The sequence below is a fragment of the Thalassophryne amazonica genome, chromosome 7 (assembly GCF_902500255.1).
Source record: "Thalassophryne amazonica chromosome 7, fThaAma1.1, whole genome shotgun sequence".
Taxonomy (NCBI): domain Eukaryota; kingdom Metazoa; phylum Chordata; class Actinopteri; order Batrachoidiformes; family Batrachoididae; genus Thalassophryne; species Thalassophryne amazonica.
Window position 1 is genome coordinate 55808423 of NC_047109.1, and position 18027 is coordinate 55826449.

The following is an 18027-nucleotide window of genomic DNA, read 5'->3' on the forward strand; positions in this document are numbered from 1 at the left end:
TCGTCGTAACCGACTTGAGTGGACAAATGCTCACATTCGCTGGCGTTTGGCACGTTGGAGAGGTGTTCTCTTCATGGATGAATCCCGGTTCACACTGTCCAGGGCAGATGGCAGACAGTGTGTGTGGCGTCGTGTGGGTGAGCGGTTTTCTGATGTCAATGTTGTGGATCGAGTGGCCCATGGTGGCGGTGGGGTTATGGTATGGGCAGGCATCTGTTATGGACGAAGAACACAGGTGCATTTTATTGATGGCATTTTGAATGCACAGAGATACCGTGACGAGATCCTGAGGCCCATTGTTGTGCCATACATCCAAGAACATCACCTCATGTTGCAGCAGGATAATGCACGGTCCCATGTTGCAAGGATCTGTACACAATTCTTGGAAGCTGAAAATGTCCCAGTTCTTGCATGGCCGGCATACTCACCGGACATGTCACCCATTGAGCATGTTTGGGATGCTCTGGACCGGCGTATACGACAGCGTGTACCAGTTCCTGCAAATATCCAGCAACTTCGCACAGCCATTGAAGAGGAGTGGACCAACATTCCACATGCCACAATTGACAACCTGATCAACTCTATGCGAAGGAGATGTGTTGCACTGCATGAGGCAAATGGTGGTCACACCAGATACTGACTGGTATCCCCCCCAATAAAACAAAACTGCACCTTTCAGAGTGGCATTTTATTGTGGACAGTCTAAGGCACACCTGTGCACTAATCATGGTACAAAATGGGAGCAAAACCAAAAGTGTTGCGTTTATATTTTTGTTGAGTGTAGACAGTGCAGCTCAAAATTATTGGCATCCTTATATACTAAGCACAGTTAAAATATGTTCAGAAACCAATACAAGTGGTGTGTGAGCAGGCTCGAGGATAGGAGACGCCCGTCCAGAAAAGAGCCGGATCCCACACGCCTTCCACTCCACCGGACCTGAAGCAATCCTGGAGCTGCCAAGCACTGGGTCCCCAGGTGGCCACTGCCTCCGGCTGTCAGATCGGGTACTGCTGGCAGGAAGAACAGACAGGTGATGGTGGGTGTATGAACACCCAGCAAACAGTTCAACACAAAGGTGGAAACCACCTCCACCTCTCAATCACGGAGTTTGTACAGATCCTGAAGTAACAACTAACAGTCTGCAAACTCAGAATAATGTCAGTAAGTACAGAAGTAAAAACGTTACTACTGTATGTAATCAAAGGCTGAGACGTTTACTTAATGGTAGACGATTTCTCGGCAGTGAGGTGAAGATGCTGCCCGGCTCTTATGGAGGTGTGGATGATGATGATGAGTGACAGCTGGTGTTGTTGATGAGTGACAGCTGCCACTCCCGGTGCTCCGGCGCCCTCACGTGCCTGAAGCCCGCACTTCAGGCAGGACGCCCTCTGGTGGTGGGCCAGCAGTACCTCCTCTTCAGCGGCCCACACAACAGGACCCCCCCCTCAACGGGCGCCTCCTGGCGCCCGACCAGGTTTGTCCGGATGTCGGCGGTAGAAGTCGGCCAGGAGGGCCGGGTCCAGGATGAAGCTCCTCTTCACCCAGGAGCGCTCTTCGGGTCCATAACCCTCCCAGTCCACCAGATACTGGAATCCCCGGCCCTTACGACGGACGTCCAGGAGCCGGCGAACTGTCCACGCAGGCTCCCCGTCCATGATCCGGGCAGGAGGCGGCGCCGGTCCGGGGGCACAGAGGGAAGAGGTGTGGTGAGGCTTGACCCGGGAGACATGGAATACTGGATGGATCCGCAGTGAAGCTGGCAGCCTCAGCTTCACCGCGGCAGGACTGAGGACCTTGATGATGGGGAAAGGGCCAATGTACCGATCCTTCAGCTTGTGAGATTCCACCTGTAATGGGATGTCCTGTGTTGACAGCCAAACCTCCTGCGTGGGCTGGTATGCAGGGGCCGGGGACCGCCGGCGGTCTGCATGGGCCTTGGCCCTCGTCCGGGCTTTGAGCAGGGCAGAGCGGGCAGAGTGCCACACCCGATGGCACCGCCTCAGATGGGCCTGGACCGAGGGCACCCCGACCTCTCCCTCCACTAGCGGGAACAATGGGGGCTGGTACCCCAAACACACCTCAAACAGGGAGAGGCCGGTGGCAGACGAGACTTGACTGTTGTGTGCATACTCGATCCAGGCCAGATGGTTGCTCCAGGCCATCGGGTGCGCCGAGGTCACACAGCGAAGGGCCTGTTCCAACTCCTGGTTGGCCCGCTCTACCTGTCCGTTGGTCTGGGGATGGTACCCGGACGAGAGGCTCACGGAGGCCCCCAGCTCTCTACAGAAACTCCTCCAGACCTGCGTGGAGAACTGGGGACCACGGTCAGAGACGACATCGGATGGAATCCCATGCAGACGCACGACGTGGTGGACCAGGAGGTCTGCAGTCTCCTGGGCCATCGGGAACTTTGGGAGGGCCACAAAGTGGGCCGCCTTGGAGAACCGGTCCACTATCGTGAGGATGGTGGTCATGCCCTAGGATGGCGGGAGGCCCGTGACGAAGTCCAGGCCGATGTGGGACCAGGGGCGGTGGGGCACAGGTAACAGTTGGAGGAGACCCTGCGCCCGTTGGTGGTCTGCCTTTCCCCTGGCACAGGTGGTGCAGGCCTGGACATACTCCTGGACATCGGCTTCCATGGACGCCCACCAGAAGCGCTGTCTGACCACTGCCACGATTCTTCGCACCCCTGGGTGACAGGAGAGCTTGGACCCGTGACAGAAGTCCAGGACAGCAGCTCTGGCTTCTGGTGGGACGTAGAGTCTGTTCCTAGGGCCGGTCCCCGGGTCCGGGTTCCGTGTCAGGGCCTCCCGGACAGTCTTCTCCACGTTCCAGGTGAGGGCTGCCACGATAGTGGACTCGGGGATGATAGGTTCCGGTGGATCTGACAGCTCGAACTTGACCTCCTCTTCATGGACCCGGGACAGGGCGTCAGATCGCTGGTTCTTAGTCCCGGGATGGTAGGTAATCCGGAAGTCAAATCGCCCGAAGAACAGTGACCAGCGGGCTTGCCTGGGGTTCAGACGCTTGGCGGTCCGAATGTACTCCAGGTTCCGATGGTCCATGAAAACCGTAAATGGTACCGCAGCTCCCTCCAACAGGTGTCTCCACTCCTCAAGAACCTCTTTCACCGCAAGAAGTTCCCGATTGCCGACGTCATAGTTCCGCTCCGCCGGGGTCAACCTGCGGGAAAAATAGGCACATGGATGGAGAACCTTGTCGGACTCTCCGCTCTGGGACAGCACGGCTCCTATCCCTGAGTCAGAGGCATCCACTTCAACAACAAACTGGCGATTGGGATCGGGCTGCACCAGAACGGGTGCAGACGAAGCCCGCACTTCAGGCAGGATGCCCTCTGGTGGTGGGCCAGCAGTACCTCCTCTTCAGCGGCCCACACAACAGAATCCTTTTCAGCCCAGGCAAAATTATAATCATTTTTTACACATTTTATAAACTTCATGTCTTGACAGTAGCAAGGCTCCCATTTTGACTTAAATGGAAATTGGTCGGTAATTCATGCAGATACAGTTTGTCCACAGTAGGTTCTGTGATGAATGATATGTGCACAACTTGATCATCGGTCTTATCAGACGGTTTCACCGTGCAGCAAAGTACAGAAGACTTGGGATGGAGAGGATTAAAAAGTACTTAGCAACAACAAAACATAATTATTTCATACAGTGATTTGCAGTTATTTCTGAACACATTTCAAATTTTGTGCTTAAAATATAGGTCTGTGGATAATTCTGACAGGACTGTAACGCACAATGTGAAATCATGACATTTATCATCATACATAAACGTATAAACTTGAAATTAGCCAGTCAGCTGTAAGTTTCAAATTTGTAGAAGAAAATCATTTTGACAATGCAAGGAATTTCTGGTTAAAAATAAAATCAAAATTAAATGATTTCTTAATAATATTAGTAACATTTCTAATATCCTCTCCATATGACATGAGGTAGACATGTTTACTGATGAGCTTTGATGAGCTATAAAGAATGTGTGAGAACAAAGACGCCTCAGTTTATCAAATAAAGCGAGACCTCTCTGCCTCGTGTCATGTCTGTGCTGTATCAGGTGGTAACACTTTTTTATTCCATCCCTTCAGTTCACAGAAGCCTATAATTCTTCCAAAGCTGTCATGGATGTCTTGGCGGCTTCCCTAACTAGTCTCCTTCCAGCATGGTCATCCAATTTTTGAGAACTGCCTACTTGACACAGATTTATCAAATACTACACATTGTATTCCATAATGAATGATGTAAATGAAGTTCAATATTCACTGACATAGAAATGTTCATGTATCCATCCCCTGACTTGTCTCAAGAAAAGCAACGCTTTACAGTTGCAGTTCCAGGTTCAACCACTAGATGCTGTGCATATGCATGGTCACAACTGTGTATATATTTACACTCAACACTTAACAAATGAAATTGTTGCATGTGATGCAGGTAATATGTGTTTGCATTTGAAAGCTTCTTTATTATTAAATTTGCAAAACCTTTCTTTGAGGCAATACTGTTATTTCGTTGATTCCTATGGTTTGTTTGTGCATTTGTAGGTGCTTTCTGCATGTGCTGGTGGTGTCTTAATTTGAAAGTGTTGCCCCTATCAGGCGCAGCACATAAATGATTTGCTGCATGCTTTGACACTTTCTGCACAGATGCTTTCTCCTGTCAGAAAACCACTAATTTCAGTCACATCCTGAGTCTGCCCTCTAAATATCGATGTGTCAACGTAAAGTGCATGCGACTGTTAAAGGGAATGATTAACTTCATGGATTAAATACAATGCCCTGCACCTTACTTTGCACTCAAATTGCACCATGTAAATAGCAAAGTTGAGTTGGACATGACCCAAATGACCTTGCCTTTTGAACTTTAGACTGTGTGCTTTGGATTATCAAGATCGGGCACATAAAGTCTTATGTACATAAAATAAACAGCAATTCAGGCTGACTGTATTAAATATAAAATTGTATACATATTAACTTTAGAAAAAATATTTCTGTCCTCAGATATTAATATGCACCTTGGATGCAAGAATAAAAAAATAAGTTTTTATATGTTCCATTTATACAATCTGACTCTTTTGTAACCTCAGTCAATGAAGTTCAGTAGAGAAATGGGTGTAAAGAGACTGTGAGAGGGTGTGCTGAAAGAGACAGATAGAGTGCACTAGCAGTGGCCTGCTGACCGTCAGTTGAACCCCTCTGTGAACTACATGTGAACCCTAAACTTGAGGATCTTTAGTCATGGATCTCCCTTGGAGTTACAGTGCAAACCAGGGCAACTAGCCCAAAGAATGATGCTCTACACACAGAGAATACTAACAGTCTGCTTTCACGCTGTGCCAACGTTACACACAGATAGTCTATTATAGTTACTGTAGCATGCACAAATCCTTGCAGTTCCACCAGTGTGATATTTGCACACACAGAAATACCCAGACATATAGACACATCCGTTAAACATGCATGTTAACCTTCCTCTTCGCCCGACTTGCTTCTTGTAGTTGGCACATGCTGGTATACAGATATCTACAGAATTTATAATCATGTAGAAAAGCAATGTGCAGAGCTTAGGAGTGACTGACAAGTGACACAGTGTGCTGCTGCGTGCATGTTATGCATATAACATAACACTCTCACAGACATGTCAGAGGTTGGTCCATCTCTTCCACCGCCCCCACCACGGCACAGCAGGGAGAGCAACACCAGACTGCATTTTGGGGTCATGGACAGGTCGCCACAATGCATAATGATCCCATTTCTACCCAGCCCTCAGCTGACAGACAGGCGGAGAGGCGGGTGAGTGCAGCTATGGTTAAAGCTAAAAATACAAAAAAAAAACAGGCACGCTGTCCTGCATTAAAACATTATTTTGATTTGTGTTATAATATATAACATTATAATATATAATATATAATTATAATATATTATAATTATATATTATATATAATATATAATATTGCTGTTTTTGTACTGGAAGATAAACGAAGGTGTAAATGTAATGATAGGGATGTGCATTTAGAGGAGAATTATCATTTCAGAGTGCTTCCTCCCAGCTATGACCATTCTCACGCTGTTAAATTTGAAAGATCCAATTTTTTGTTTTGTTTGGGCCAATTAAACCCCGTTCCCACTTTCAAAAATAAGCATTCCACAATGTCATGGTCTGTAACTGAAACAAATTGGCATGTGAAGGTCATGGTTGCCCCAAAATGTGATAAATCGATGTAACACACTCGGCTTGTTCTATGTAATGTGTGCAAAAAACAGCCATAAAGTAGATCCTGTAGCATGCTTGCGGAACAACTGTGGCACTTTGCACCACAGAAAAAAGGTTGCAGTAAAAAACAACTTATGTTTAAGCATATTGTAATTCATCATGATGTCATGATTCATCACTGTTTGTGTGCTGAAAGCATCTTCTTCAGTGTGGCGGTGTTTAATGCGGATGCAACAGCTAGGAGAGCAAACAATATACTTTCTCTGAAGCACCTTCTTTCCAAGAGAATCCACTGGGTGTGCGCTGACATCCAGATAACACACAGCCACACTGTCTTTAACTTCAGTCTGATCTTGGCTAAATGATTAGCTGTGCTGGACGTTGCTGTGTCAGGAACTGTCCTCTCTCCTCTGGTGTTGAATTCACAGCCCACACTGGAGCTTTGGCCATCAGAAGCCCAGTCTGAAGCATCAGCCAGCCACAGTATCGTAGAAGTAAAAAACAAGTACAGGACAACACTGTAAACAAACATGCAACCGCCAAGAAAGCTCTCCATCTGCTCAAATTTTTGAGCATGCACAAAACTTTCTGACAGACTCGCCGTACATCAGCTGACAAGGAACGCATTTAATGAATGAGAAAAGGACTTGTACATGTACATGCGATTCCTTATTTTTATTTTTAAGAAATTTGTAAAAAAAAAAAACAAAAAAAAAAAAAACTTTTATGTTGTAATCATGGGGTGGTGTGAGTAGAATTTTGAGGGGAAAATGAGCTTATTCCATTTTGGAATAAGGCTGTAACAGAATGTGGAAAAAAATGAAGCGCTGTGAATACTTTCCTGATGCACTGCGTGTGGGCGTGTGAGTGTGTATATATATATATATATATATATATATATATATATATATATATATATATATATATATATATATATATATATATATATATATATATATATATATATATATCTCCCAGGCTGCATAGAATTACTCTCACGTCAAGGGCTCCTTTTATTTGGCAAACGGAGCTTCTTTGAGATGGGAAGTAACCCGTCTTTTACATTCAGCTGAGTGGTGAAATAAAGACTTTCCTGTCATGACTTATTCATATCCCCGTGGAACAGTCTGAGGAGGAAAAGTGTCACAAGCCAAACTCTGTATTTATACAAGTGAACCTTCAACAGCAACTGGGGAGTGACTTGTTAATGTTAAAGAATATTTAAAATTTCATCCACCGTGAGGCTTTCTCAGCATGCATGATTATTTTGTTTAACGCCACAGCTTCACAGATATGCATAACCACATATTGACTCCATGGTGTCAGTTCGGTACAACCACAGCCTACGACTGGGCTGCTGACTGTCTCCAGTGAAGATGTTCAGGCCTCCATGATAGGCAGTTTATAAAGGGAATACTGATATTTTAATTATCAAAAGATTTAAAAAAAAAAATGGTCTGGGTCTACAGATAAAAAAAGTTTGGGGGTGATTAAAATACCAATATGTGGAGCCAATCAAGTAGTTTATGGGAATACATGAATGTGAACTAGAGAGTCTGCAATATACAGTAGTGTTCAGAATAATAGTAGTGCTATGTGACTAAAAAGATTAAGCCAGGTTTTGAGTATATTTCTTATTGTTACATGGGAAACAAGGTACCAGTAGATTCAGTAGATTCTCACAAATCCAACAAGACCAAGCATTCATGATATGCACACTTTTAAGGCTATGAAATTGGGCTATTAGTAAAAAAAAAAGTAGAAAGGGGGTGTTCACAATAATAGTAGCATCTGCTGTTGACGCTACAAACTCAAAACTATTATGTTCAAACTGCTTTTTTAGCAATCCTGTGAATCACTAAACTAGTATTTAGTTGTATAACCACAGTTTTTCATGATTTCTTCACAACTGCGAGGCATTAATTTTGTTGGTTTGGAATCAAGATTTTGCTCATTAACTAGTGTGCTTGGGGTCATTGTCTTGTTGAAACACCCATTTCAAGGGCATGTCCTCTTCAGCATAAGGCAACATGACCTCTTCAAGTATTCATATCCATATCCAAACTGATCCATGATACCTGGTATGCGACATATTGTTATGTGGGCCGCTGAAGAGGAGGTACTGCTGGCCCACCACCACCAGAGGGTGCCCTGCTTGGAGTGCGGGCTCCAAGCACGAGAGGGTGCCAGACCCAGAAGAAGTGACAGCTGTCACTCATCCTCAGCACCAGCTGTCACTCGTTCATCATCATCATCATCATCATCACCATAAAGGCCGGACTGCAACTCCACCTCCTCGCCGAGAAATCGACTACCGAAGAGGTAACTTCTCTGCTGACTCATATCATTGAGTGATAATCTGAACTTCTTTTGCAGCCGTTATCCTGTGGTGTTCGTCCTTATCTGTGGGATTGGCATTTGGTGTGACAGCGACGACTTCGCCTCACACCCCAAACCAGATAAGTGGATTAAACAGGAGCTGCACGAGTGTGTGATTGGAGGTGGAGGTGCTCCCTCCTAACTGTGTGCAGACTGTGGATTACTGAGTGTGTGGACTCACACTCATTCATCTTGTCTTTGCTTTCTGCCATCAGTACCAGGGTCGACAGTCGAAGACAGAGGCCACCTGGGGACTCGGGACTTGGCGGCTCCGGTGTTCTTCAGACCGTTGGTGGTGGAAGCCGTGTGGGACGCGGCTTCTCTCTCGTCGGGGGTCTTCTATCTTCGAGCCTGCCCACACGTCACCTGGTGTTAATTGACTTTACAAATTTTGTGTATTTCGTTGTGTGTTGTCACAACATTAAATTGTTACTTTTTGGCTTATTCATTGTCCGTTCATTTGCGCCCCCTGTTGTGGGTCCGTGCTACGACACCTTCCCAACACATATAGGCCCAACACCATAGTAGGAAAAACATGCCCATATCATGATGCTTGCACCACCATGCTTCACTGTCTTCACTGTGAACTGTGGCTTGAATTCAGAGTTTGGGGGTCATCTCACAAACTGTCTGTGGCCCTTGGACCCAAAAAGAACAATTTTACTCTCATCAGTCCACAAAATATTCCTCCATTTCTCTTTAGGCCAGTTGATGTGTTCTTTGGCAAATTGTTACCTCTTCTACATGTCTTTTATTTAACAGAGGGACTTTGTGGGGGATTCTTCAAATAAAGTAGCTTCACACAGGTGTCTTCTAACTGTCACAGCACTTACAGGTAACTCCAGACAGTCTTTGATCATCCTGGAGCTGATCAATGGGTGAGCCTTTGCCATTCTGGTTTTTCTTCTATCCATTTTGATGGTTGTTTTCTGTTTTCTACCACGCGTCTCTGTTTTTTTTTTTTTTTTTTGTCTATTTTAAAGCATTGGAGATCATTGTAGATGAACAGCCTATAATTTTTTGCACCTGCGTATAAGTTTTCCCCTGTCCAGTCAACTTTGTAATCAAACTATGCTGTTCTTCTGAACAATGTCTTGAATGTCCCATTTTCCTCAGGCTTTCAAAGAGAAAAGCATGTTCAACAGGTGCTGGCTTCATCCTTAAATAGGGAACACCTGATTCACACCAGTTTGTTCCACAAAGTTGACAAAGTCACTGACCAAATGCCATACTACTATTATTGTGAACACCCCCTTTTCTACTTTTTTACTAATAGCCCAATTTCATAGCCTTAAGAGTGTGCATATCATGAATGCTTGGTCTTGTTGGATTTGTGAGAATCTACTGAATCTACTGGTACCTTGTTTCCCATGTAACAATGAGAAATGTACTCCAAACCTGGATTAATCTTTTTAGTCACATAGCACCTATTATTCTGAACACTACTATATATATATATATATATATATATATATATATATATATATATATATTTTTTTTTTTTTTTTCCAATTCAATTTATTTTAATTTATATAGCGCCAAATCACAACAGAGTTGCCTCAAAGCGCTTCACACAGGTAAGGTCTAACCTTACCAATCCCCAGAGCAACAGTGGTAAGGAAAAACTCCCTCTGAGGAAGAAACCTCAAGCAGACCAGACTCAAAGGGGTGACCCTCTGCTTGGGCCATGCTACAAAACATAAATTACAGAACAATTAACAGAACAATTCACGGACGAATATACAAGAAATGCATTGGCGCACAGGACAGGAGGATCGCCAACACGAACACAACTCCTGTCTCTGGATGGAGCTGCACCTTAAACAGAGAGAAAAAACAGAATCAGGCATCAGAAAGACGAGAAATACTGTATAATTTGTCAGCATTAAACAACAAGAAAAACAGAGAAATACTAAGGTGATCGCCGGCCACTAGCCCTAAACTTCACTAAAAGACCCAGAATTTAGGTCAAGTTGAGGCCGCGGCCCGCTCCAATTACTAATAAAATGAATTAAAAGAGTAAAAAGTGTAAAACAAAACTGTACCATTATGCTCGCCATATGAAAGGAAAAATAAGTGCATCTTAAGTCTGGACTTGAAAGTCTCCACAGAATCTGACTGTTTTATTGATGCAGGGAGATCATTCCACAGAACAGGGGCACGATAAGAGAAAGCTCTGTGACTCGCAGACTTCTTATTCACCTTAGGGACACAAAGTAGTCCTGCACCCTGAGAACGTAAAGCCCGGGCCGGTACGTAAGGTTTAATTAGGTCAGCTAGGTAGGAGGGTGCCAGTCAATTAATAATTTTATAGGTTAGTAGCAGAACCTTAAAATCTGATCTCACTGGGACAGGAAGCCAGTGAAGGGATGCCAAAACAGGTGTAATGTGGTCGAACTTTCTGCTTCATGTCAAAAGTCTGGCTGCAGCATGTTGAACCAATTGGAGACCCCTAATGCTAGACTGCGGTAAACCAGAAAATAGAACATTGCAGTAGTCCAAACTAGAAGAGATAAATGCATGGATCAGGGTCTCAGCATCAGCCATAGACAGGATGGAACGAATCTTCGCTATATTTCGCAGGTGGAAGAAAGCAGTCCTAGTAATATTTCTAATATGGAGACCTAAGGACAACGAAGGATCAAAAATTACCCCAAGGTTCCTCACTTTGTCAGTGTGATGTATGACACACGAGCCGAGGCTGAGCGTTAACTGGTCAAATTGATGCCGATGTCTCACTGGACCAAGAACCATCATTTCAGTCTTATCAGAGTTTAAAAGTAGGAAGTTTCTAGACATCCAACTTCTCACTGCTGCAAGGCAATCTTCTAAGGATTTTATGTGAACGAGATTACCAGCAGTTATCGGCACGTATAACTGAGTATCATCTGCATAGCAGTGAAAGGTAATCCCAAAACGCTGCAATATGTGCCCAAGGGGGGCTATATAAAGGGAGAAAAGCAGGGGGCCTAAAACAGACCCCTGTGGAACCCCAAAATTTCATGTCACTAAGGTTAGAGCAGTGATTCTCAACCGGGGTGCCGCGGCACCCTAGGGTGCCGTGATCGATCGTCAGGGGTGCCGTGGGCAATTATCAAATATCACCATTATCGGGTGTATGTGCTGTAATTATGTGGCAAATGGTGTAATGCTCTTTTATTCCAGTAGATGGCAGCAAAGCGCGCAGTAGCGCTGAGCCATGTGCCGACAAGGAGGCGTCATCGCCATTTTAATTCCGGGCAAGTTAGTGATTTGTGTGCATAGAAGTTCACTTAGTTTCATCAAGAAACACGTGGAATATGCCGGAAAGCTGCGCATGTTGGCAAAGTCACAAACGGAGGAACAAGGGAGACAATATTTCCTTCCATAAGTACGTGGTTTTGGTTATTGTTGTCACGTTGTCCGTGATATTTGGATGATAAACAGCTGTATGTCTCCTGCCGTACCTGTGTCGCCCGATGACACGGATCATTATTTTCACTTATGTCTAGTTGATATTTTCCACTGCTAGACCAATGTCTAGTTAAAATTCTTGTCGTTAGTGACTAAAAATTGTTGGACAAGACTGGGGAGTTTTTTTTTTTTTTTTTTGCACCTTAAAATAATGAGATTAATGATGCGCTGTGCTGCCACACACACAGAGATGTGCACACACACACCGCTGACTTCATGAATGAAACTCGGTCAATAAAGGATAATTGTGTAAAAATATAATATATATAAATGTATTGTGATGGTTTTAGGAGCCGCGCTGCGTTGAACAGCAGCAGCTCAGCCGAGCAGCGTAGCTTAACAGCACAGATCCATGTAACTTTCAACACTAATATTTGAGAATGTGTGTGTGTCAGAGTAAGTTTAATACTTTCCTGACATAATTTAATGTAATTTAATTTTACTGGCTCGATATCCATGACAAAATGGCATTTTAACACGTATTTTGCGAGCATTTTTCTGAGTGTGTTCAGTCGCGAATCTCCATTGAAAATGCATTAACATCCGGGTACTTCGTCAATATTTTGCCCGGTTAGGAGATGTCATGTCGCTGTTCATGAAGGGACGTTTTCGTTTAGTGTGCAGCATTGGGACTGCGCTCTCTAGTTCTTATATACAGCTCCATGACTATAGTATACTATGTTACGTCATATCTGTACCGCACGTGTTGCTAACGTGCTAACGCACCGTGTAGAGACAGTCGAGTTAGTGGTGCGTGACACGTGACACATGACAGTGGTGTGCTGCAGGATTTTGTAAATATACGAGGGCTGTCAATAAAGTAACGGTCCTTTTTATTTTTTTCAAAAACTATATGGATTTCATTCATATGTTTTTACGTCAGACATGCTTGAACCCTCGTGCGCATGCGTGAGTTTTTCCACGCCTGTCCGTGACGTCATTCGCCTGTGAGCACTCCTTGTGGGAGGAGTCGTCCAGCCCCTCGTCGGAATTCCTTTGTCTGAGAAGTTGCTGAGAGACTGGCGCGTTGTTTGATCAAAATTTTTTCTAAACCTGTGAGACACATCGAAGTGGACACGGTTCGAAAAATTAAGCTGGTTTTCAGTGAAAATTTTAACGGCTGATGAGAGATTTTGAGGTGATACTGTCGCTTTAAGGACTTTTCACGGTGGGAGACGTCGCGCAGCGCTCTCAGCCGCCGTCGTCAGCCTGTTCAAGCTGAAAACCTCCACATTTCAGGCTCTATTGATCCAGGATGTCGTGAGAGAACAGAGAAGTTTCAGAAGAAGTCGGTTTCAGCATTTTATCCGGATATTCCACTGTTAAAGGAGATTTTTTTTAATGAAAGACGTGCGGACGGGTCCGCGCGTCGGGACGCAGCCGACGCGGTGCGGCGGCACAGGAAAAACACCTCCGTTGAAAGCCTTAAGGACAAGTTGGAACATGTCCTGCCTGTTAAACAATTTCTCATATACTCACTCCATTGAAAGCCATCAAAAGCCGCCTGGATTTTACAAATGGTTATCAACACGGAGGTGTTTTTCCTGTGCCGCCGCACCGCGTCGGCTGCGTCCCGACGCGCGGATCCGTCTGCACGTCTTTCATTAAAAAAAAATCTCCTTTAACAGTGGAATATCCGGATAAAATGCTGAAACCGACTTCTTCTGAAACTTCTCTGTTCTCTCACGACGTCCTGGATCAATAGAGCCTGAAATGTGGAGGTTTTCAGCTTGAACAGGCTGATGACGCTGCCTGAGAGCACTGCGCGACGTCTCCCACCGTGAAAAGTCCTTAAAGCGACAGTATCACCTCAAAATCTCTCATCAGCCGTTAAAATTTTCACTGAAAACCAGCTTAATTTTTCGAACCGTGTCCACTTCGATGTGTCTCACAGGTTTAGAAAAAATTTTGATCAAACAACGCGCCAGTCTCTCAGCAACTTCTCAGACAAAGGAATTCCGACGAGGGGCTGGACGACTCCTCCCACAAGGAGTGCTCACAGGCGAATGACGTCACCGACAGGCGTGGAAAAACTCACGCATGCGCACGAGGGTTCAAGCATGTCTGAAGTAAAAACATATGAATGAAATCCATATAGTTTTTGAAAAAAATAAAAAGGACTGTTACTTTATTGACAGCCCTCGTAAAAAGGGTGCCGCGGCTCAAAAAAGGTTGAAAATCACTGGGTTAGAGGTAGTGTTACTGTACAAAACACAGTGAGAATGACTGGTCAGGTATGACGTCAGCCATGCAAGGGCACTCCCAGTAATCCCAAAATGATTTTGCAGCCTATCAAGTAGAATATGATGATCCACTGTATCAAATGCAGCACTGAGATCTAACGGCAACAGAACCGTAGTGGTGTCCGAATCCATGGTAAGCAGAAGATCATTCACCACTTTAGTGAGAGCCGTCTCTGTGGAATGATATTTTCTAAAAGCAGACTGCAGTATATATATATGAGGTCTATTAGAAAAGTATCCGACCTTATTATTTTTTCAAAAACCATATGGATTTGAATCACGTGTGATTACATCAGACATGCTTGAACCCTCGTGGGCATGCGAGAGTTTTTTCATGCCTGTCGGTTACGTCATTCGCCTGTGGGCAGTCTTTGAGTGAGGAGTCGTCCACCCTCTCGTCGATTTTTTTCATTGTTTAGGAATGGCTCAGAGACTGCTGCTTTGTTTGATAAAATTTTTTTCAAAGCTGTAAGGCACAACTGAGTGGACACCATTCAATAAATTCAGCTGGTTTTCTGTAAAAATTTTAACGGCTGATGAGAGATTTTGGTCTGGTAGTGTCGCTTTAAGGACGGTCCACGGCGCCTGACGGCGATCTGCGCTTCGAGGCGGCAGCGTCTCGCCGTTTCAAGTTGAAAACTTCCACATTTCAGGCTCTGTTGACGCAGTAAGTCGTCAGAGAACAGAGAACTTTCAGAAGAAGTCGGCATGAGGAGTTTATTCGGACATTCCATTGTTAACGGCCATTTTGTAATGAAAGAACGTGCGGGCAGAGTCGCATGTTGGGCTGGACCCGACCGCGGGGGGTCGCGGCAGGAAAAACACCTCCGTTGGAAATCTTAACGGGCAAGTTGGAACATGCCCAAGCTGTTAAACAATTTCTCAGTTACTCACTTGTTGAAAGCCATTAAAAGCCGCCTGAATTCTACAAATGGTTTTCAACACGGAGGTGTTTTTCCTGTACGTCTTTCATTAAAAAAATGTCCTTAAACAGTGGAATGTCCGCATAAATTCCTCATGCCGGCCTCTTCTGAATCTTCTCTGTTCTCTCACGATGTCCTGGGTGAATTAAGCCTTAAATTAGGATGTTTTAAGCTCGAAACAGGCCGACAACAGCGCCTGGAAGCGCTGCAGGACGTCCCGCTCCGTGGGAAGTCCTTACACCGACAGAAACACCCCATAATCTCTCATCAGCCGTTAAACTTTTCACAGAAAACCATCTTAATTTCTCGAATAGTGTCCACTCGGATATTCCTCACAGGTCCAGAAAAAATTTTGATAAAGCAACGCGCACCGTCTCGAGCAGCGTGTGAAACAAAGGAATTCAGCCGAGAGGGCGGGACCACATCTCACTCAAGGCCTGCCCACAGGGAAATGACGTCACCGACACGCGTGAAAAAACTCACGCATGCGCACGAGGGTTCAAGCATGATTGGTGTAATCGCATGTCATTCAAATCCATATAGTTAAAAAAAAAAATAAAAGGGTCGGTTTATTATCTAAGAGACCTCATATATTATATATATAGTAAGTAAGTCCCTTCGGCTGCTCCCTTGCTCCAGCAAATCCAAGGTGGATCTGCATGTTGAAACGGCACAGGTTTTACGCCAGATGCCCTTCCTGACGCAACTCCACATTACATGGAGAAATGTGGCAGGGGTGGGATTTGAACCCGGAACCTTCTGAACTGAAACCAAGCGCATTAACCACTTGGCCACCACCCCTGCTATATATATATATATATATATATATATATATATATATATATATATATATATATATATATATATATATATATATATATCTATATATATATATATATATATATATATATATATATATATATATATATATATATATATATATATATATATTAGGGCTGGGCAACGTTAACGCGCTAACGTTGCGTTAATTATTGATGTCATTATCGCCGACAACACAGTTTTGTTCCTCCCCTTAACGCTGCGTTTTTTTGTTTTTTTTTTAATAGCGTTTTATGACTGTTGCTCGTTGCCTTTTATTTTGAAAGCGTCAGTCGGGGGCGAGCTTATGCTGCTGCTTCCTGCTGATAGCTGAGTTCACACAGAAAACGACACGAGGATCGAGAAAAGTACAGGCTATGCAATGCACAACAAAACAAAATGCAGAAAGACGCCGAACTTTTGAATGGACATTTTCGGTACAAAGTTCAGGATCAGGCCCGGATCCAGACCGGTTTGGATCGGTCAAATTTTTTTTTACGCATCGTTCGTCATCGGTAAAAAAAAAAAAAATCTTGAATAATCTCGAATAGCCGAACGTGTCCCCGCGGTGAACACAGCCTTTCGGTGGTTTTCATGTCAACCTATAGTCCGTAAATTATACGGATTTTTCCGAATTTCAGAGTCATACGGACGTACAAATAACGTCGGATATTCAGTGTTTGGTCTGTAATAAACTATTTCTCCAGCGCGGCTCCACTTTGAAACCAATGAACCATTGAAGCAATGCTTCGATCCAGTAGCTCGTTGGTTCTTTGATTCACTGCTCTTCAGAAATGGCAAGCCGCTTCTTAACCCCTCGCAAAGCCATTAAAATATCGTCAGTCACTTTTGTGTGGATTAAAGTCACTAACTGGGACTCTTGTCTTGTTGTTGTCAAGAAACGAGAATCCTTCTCCGTTCCGTTCACACAGCTCGAAACGCTGCGCGGCTGAGAGAGTCCGGTCGGAATTAATAAATTCAAAATGAATCGCCGCTTTAAATAAAATGACACCTCTTTCCAAATGTAATACAGACAAGAAACTACAATCGACTAAAACGTTTTTTTTTTCCTTCCAAAATGAAACGTGCTGTGTTTTCTTGTCAAATTACATCCTGAAGTGAAGCACAGTAGCTGTAAGCTCAGCTCAGATATATGGAAACACATTCATGCCAATGTCTGAAAGGAAATGCTTTTGACAAAAACTACAGATTTTGTTTATTCCTATTTATGTCCAGAGATCAAGGATTCACCATGTAGAGTTCATTATGTACAAAGTTTAAGGATCCAGTGACCAAATTCATATTTATTTACTTTAAGACTCAATAAAATGTTCAATTTCAATTCAATTTAATCGGCTTGTAAAGTGCCAAATCACAACAAAATCTAAATATACTAAAACAAATATGTCACAATTGTACACATATCAAATTGTGGTATGTGTACAATTGTGATGTATTTGTTTTAGTACATTTAGTCATGGACATGAATATTTTTATTTTGATATGAAACAGGATAACAAATGACCTGCCAGTGGTTTTATATTTGATTTCATTAGTGTGTTTCAGTTGAAATTTACATTTTCAAATTTATGCAATGTTCATTTACATTTTCAAATAAAACTGCTTTTAAGCGGCTTTTGAATTCATTTTTGGGTTTCACATATACCATGCGATTAATCATGATTAATCACAGAAAGTCATTGAGTTAATGCGATTAAGATTTTTTATGTTTGCCCACCCCTAAAATATATATATATATATATATATATATATATATATATATATATATATATATATATATATATATATATATATATATATATATGTCATGCTCGGCCCTGATCAGGTTTTTGGTCTACTTGCTTCCCCTTTCTTTGACCCACTTTCTGCTCCTGTTCTATTTTATTAGTTATTTATCATGTATTTATTCTCTGTTCTATTTTACTTTGGTTCTCTGTTACTTTACATTGTGGATT